This window comes from Helianthus annuus, chromosome 2 (assembly GCF_002127325.2).
Source record: "Helianthus annuus cultivar XRQ/B chromosome 2, HanXRQr2.0-SUNRISE, whole genome shotgun sequence".
NCBI classification, from domain to species: Eukaryota; Viridiplantae; Streptophyta; class Magnoliopsida; order Asterales; family Asteraceae; genus Helianthus; species Helianthus annuus.
In genome coordinates this window covers 129,965,995-129,971,527 of record NC_035434.2, presented here as the reverse complement: position 1 = coordinate 129,971,527, position 5,533 = coordinate 129,965,995, and the positions used below count along the sequence as shown (strand labels likewise).

Genomic DNA, 5,533 nt, shown 5'->3' with positions numbered 1-5,533 from the left:
CCCTGTGCGGACATCTATCCTTGTATTTGGTCCCTGCGTGGACTTGTTTTCTGTAAACCTCTGCGTAGGTATTTGTCTATTGAAAGTCCCATTTAGGGCAGTGTGTAATCATTATTATGATTAATGGAATGTTAAGCTTATGAATTTCATTATTGTTATTTTAATACATTATTATATGAAATAAATTAAAAATCATTCCTTTTAATTAAGTCTGCCTAAATAAAGAATCTTGATGGTGAGACCTAGTCTGGTGTCGTTATAAGACCCGGCCAAGATGGTGAGACCTGAGTAAAAGGTTCAGATTCCTGTTAACCTCTGTAAACATGTTAACATTCTTGGCAGATGTGATTCGTTAAAATCACACGCGTCATTCTTATATAAGAATCCTTCAGAGGATTCCAAGACCTAAGTTAATGATTTATAAATCATGGGTTAAATCATCCATTAGTGATGTAGTGCCTACGGGCCATACTTATTGTCATATAAGACAAAAGACAGTTGTATTCTAAGACTCCCTGTTAGAAAAGGTAAAAGAACTATGGTTCAAGCCTTCATGCCTTGATTCCCTGAAATCCTGGCTAGTAAAATATGTAAAACGTCCTTGTGACTAGGCTTTTGTGCCACTAACAATATTGTTTGTAATTAGGATAAGTTATATTCAAGTCCTAAATAAAAGTGAGTAGCAAAGTAACCGAATATGGTCTATGTTTACCATGGTTAATGAATTTCCATAAAAGACAATTCCATAATAAACTCCTAAATAAAATTCTGTCATATTCCTTGTAGCAGATCAAGATCTCGATGGCCGACCCAAATGGAGTTAATAGTCAATCAAAGGATGATGAAAATGATAACGCCCAAATTAATATAACGGGTGCAGAATTAAAAGCTTTAGTAGACGGCGCTGTTAAGGCGGCCTTAGATCGGCAGTACGAAGAGTATACCGAGTCTCGAAGCAGGACCCGATCTGCACCACACTCTAAACCAAAAACCCACTCTGAACATCACAGCAAATGTAACGCTCCGCTTTTTCCTTAATTTCATGTTTTTATAAAATTCGTGTGCAATTTTAATTTTTAGGATCTCGGTCGAAATCATATCGAAAATCGGATAAGAACTGACAAACGACATACATTTCGCGCTTTTAACGCTAATTTTACGTAATTTTAGCTTTAAATAAGATAATAAAACGCATTTTATGAAGTTAGGTGCGTAAGCGGGTCTTAAAACGCAATTTGGGCCGCAAACGGGCTTTAGGCCCAACCCACTTGAGAAACCCTAACTATATAACCCTCCTAACTCCTTCTTCTTCATTTCAAAACCCTAGCCCCCTTATCACCCCCCCCCCTGCTCCCTCGATTCCGGCGACCGGAGCCGATTTCCGGCGACTCCTGCGTCCGTTCGTTCTCCGGCGTCCGCTCAGCCGACAACACACCCGAACACCCTCTCCATCAACCTCACCCCCCTGTTTCTGGTCCGATTGAACCGCCAACCACCACCGCTCTGGTGGTGGCTCACAACGGCGAGAGAGAGAGAGAGAGAGAGAGAGAGAGAAGACGCGAGAGAGAGAAGATGCGAGAGGAGAGTGAGACCGAGAGGAGAGAGAGGCTGAGAAAGTAGGTGACGGACGGAGGTGGTCCGACGGGGACTGTTGACGGCAACGGCGCCGTGAGCGGCGGTCATCGACGGCGGCAGTGGGTGCGACATAGTGGCGGCGGCCTGTGATGGTTCCCCGGTAAGCCCCTGATATTTTTCTCCATCTCGTTTCTGTGTGATTTGGTTCGATCCATCTTCTCCATTCAGTTTTGGTTTTTACTTCAGTCAAGTTCGGGTTTTGAATCGGGTTCGGTTTTGGTTTCGGTGGAACCAATGATAGTGATAGTGCAGGTGGTTATCGATCGACTCAGCGGGTTCAGGTTTGGGTTAGCTCAGGTTCACGCCAAAATTCAACAGATTCGGGTTCGGTTCAGTCTTGGCTCGGTCTTTGTTCGGTTCATTTTAATTCAGGTTTTGTCTATTTAAGCTTCAAATTCGATTTAATTCTAATCGAGTTCATTGGTTATGTTTCAGTTTTGGTGCCGACTCGGGTCTCGGTCAAACCGCGGTCAACGGTCAGAATCGGGTTCGGGTCAGCGGGTTAAACACGAGCCACGGTATAATAATGTCGCGAATATTATTTATGTTCTTTTTTTATCTAAGTATTGTTTTAATCGCGAACGCTATGTACCTTGTAACAAAAATGTAAATATATATATAAATATATAGTTTCGTTTATTGTTGTTGAATTTTGAAAATAATAATCGACACCTTGTCGTCGGGATCGTCCAAAAACAAAAGAAACTCTGCCCGTTTTTCGTAAAATTCCGTAAATCGAAACGCGTTAATTTTATAAAACAAAACCTTTCGAAGTTCTAATATCTTTATAAATGAAATATACACTATTATTGTTTTGTGTTAACGGTCGAACCACTAATGAAAACGCATTGGATTAAATTAAATTTTTATGACAGTAATTATAAATGTAAATTCGTTTAATTAAATTATTTATTTAATTTCTTTTCTTTTGACAAAACTTCTATAATATTTTTGATAAACTTAGATTAAAATCTTCGTATAAACTTTATGTAAAAAAAATATATATATACTTAACAATCGACTAGTTATACTCTAGGTTCTACTTCGAATCTTCCGTCATAATTTCCGAATACTCATACACCTTCGCTTGCCCATATAGGGTGACATCGGTGTTCCATCATCCTAACCTCACACTCGTCGACACTTGGATAATCGGAAGAAATTGCAATAATGTGAGTATACTCGTACTTTACCCCTTTTTACTTTTACCACTTTTGGGGTGTAACATGTTTACCTATTGAAACTTACACATGAACTTTTGTCTAAACACATGAACATTCCTATAACATGCTTGTATATGTGATGGCTTGATACTTTAAATTTGGGTGATTCTTATGTGTTGAACTTATCATTAACTTCGTACGAGCCAAACCTTGACATATGTAGCGCTATAGGATTAACGACCCGCCTCTACTGAAACTTTGGTTATGTCATGAGCAAGTTGCGTTTTCTTGGTTTGATATGTTAGACACATGCCATATTTAATGTTTATCTTGAATCGCATGCTTGCTATGAGGAATTGTTCACACTTTTATCTTATGCTATGTATGTACCAAACTTGTATACTCGCCTTTGCTTTTGCATTGAATTGTATTTTAAACATGTTACAGGTTGATGATGATGAAATGAAAGAGGTAGCACGATGCCTAGATACACGCTGTAGACGTTAGGTTTAATATGTTGTATCAATTTTGTATTGTCGTCATGTTATTTTGTTAAACTTGTTGTATTTGAATTTCTTGTAATGTTGACAATTTATCTTATGAAATGAAATCGAATTATTTAAATACTTGTCACAATTATTAGCGTTATGATGTCTCGAGCAATCTTCACACTTCGTCTCATCCCGATGTTTCCGCCATTGGTTGGGGTGTGACAGCAAACCACCCTCGAATCAGTCTAAGCCTAAGAAGGACGACGATCGACACTCATCAAATGAGAATAGTGTCCATCCTAAGAAGAAAGTGGTCGATGATGCACCTTATGCCAGGGGTTGCACGTATAAGTATTTAGTTTCTTGCAAACCCCGAGATTTTACTGGGGAAAAGGGCGTTGTGGATTGCATGACCTGGCTGGACGAAATGGACACCGTGGTGGACATTAGTGGTTGTGCTGAGAGGGATGTGGTGAAGTTTGTATCCCAGTCATTTAAGGGTGAAGCCCTAGCGTGGTGGAGATCATTGGTTCAAGCCTCTGGGAAGGCTGTTTTGTATAGCATGTCATGGGAGGAATTTATTGCTCTCATTAAAGAAAACTACTGCCCTCAGCACGAGGTTGAGAAGATAGAATCTGATTTCCTCTCGTTGGTCATGAAGAACCTTGATTGCCAGGCATATCTCACCAGTTTCAACACCCTGTCAAGATTGGTTTCGTACCTTGTGACCCCGGAACCCAAACGGATCGCACGTTTCATTGGGGGTTTGGCCCCAGAGATAAAAGCTAGCGTGAAGGCTTCTAGGCCTGCTACATTTAGATCCGTGGCGAATATATCTCTGTCTCTCACACTAGATGCAGTGAGACAGAGATCTCTGAGAAATGCTGACGGGGAAAAGAGGAAACGTGAAGATGATGATTCACGTAGGTCAAGCAAGAAGCACCGGGGGAATCGTGACCACAAGAAGGGATCGGAGACCAAGAAGAATGACCAACAGTCGGGCGATAGGCCCAAGTGTAATGTTTGTAAGAAGCACCACTTTGGAAAGTGCAGATTTGAGCAGAAATCCCAGCCAAAGGCATGTGGGATTTGCAAGTCCTCTGAGCATAGGTCTCTTGAGTGCAAGAAACTCAAGGATGCAACTTGTTATATTTGCAACGAAAAAGGGCACATCAAGACTAACTGCCCGAAGATAGTGAAGAAGGCTGAAGAGGGGAAAAAGACCAATGCGAGGGTCTTTCAGATGAATGTTCATGAGGCTATCCAGAACGACAACGTCATAACCGGTACGTTTCTCATTAATGATGTATTCGCAAGAGTATTGTTTGATTCTGGAGCAGATAAATCCTTTGTGGATGATAAGTTCTGTGAGTTGTTAAAATTGCCTGTTAAAACCTTGAATGTGAAATATGAAGCAGAACTAGCTGATGGGACTATGGGAACAGTCTCAACTGTTTTAGATGGATGTGTTATATCCATTAGGAATCACTCATTTCCTTTATTCCTATTACCCTTTAAACTAGCTGGTTTCGACGTAGTATTGGGTATGGATTGGTTATCGCATAACCAAGCCCAAATTGTGTGCAACAAGAAGCAAGTGGTAATCAAGACTCCGTCGGGAGAACCACTTACCATTCAGGGAGATACTCGACATGGATTGCCTGCACAAGTATCTATGCTAAAGGCGTCCAGATGTTTGAAGAAAGGATGTGTCATTTATATGGTACAGGTGACTATCGGTGAGGAGAAACCCAAGATTGAAGACATCCCAGTCATCTCTGACTATCCTGAAGTTTTCCCGGAAGAACTGTCTGGTTTGCCACCAGACAGGCAAGTGGAATTCAGTATCGACATCATTCCAGGAGCAGCGCCTATTGCGAGAGCACCTTATAGATTGGCACCCACGGAAATGAAAGAACTGAGGACGCAGCTAGATGATCTGCTAGCCAAGGGTTTTGTTAGACCAAGTTCATCTCCTTGGGGGGCACCAATCCTGTTCGTCAAGAAGAAAGATGGTTCGATGCGTCTATGCATCAATTACCGTGAGCTGAATAAAGTTACAATCAAGAATAGGTATCCTTTGCCTAGGATCAACGATCTGTTCGATCAGTTGCAAGGAGCGAGCTACTTTTCCAAGATTGACCTAAGGTCAGGCTACCATCAATTGAAGGTCAAGGACGAAGATGTACACAAGACTGCATTTAGGACTCGCTATGGTCATTTCGAGTTCCTAGTGATGCCTTT

General features: G+C 41.1%; 1 long non-coding RNA gene across 1 annotated transcript; it reads left to right on the top strand.

The window, feature by feature from the left end:
* Window positions 1-2,069: 2,069 nt before the first annotated feature.
* Window positions 2,070-3,285, top strand: LOC118486740. The gene is made up of 3 exons (XR_004879702.1): window positions 2,070-2,153; window positions 2,735-2,807; window positions 3,246-3,285. It is a non-coding gene; the product is annotated as an uncharacterized LOC118486740 (long non-coding RNA).
* Window positions 3,286-5,533: the final 2,248 nt, after the last annotated feature.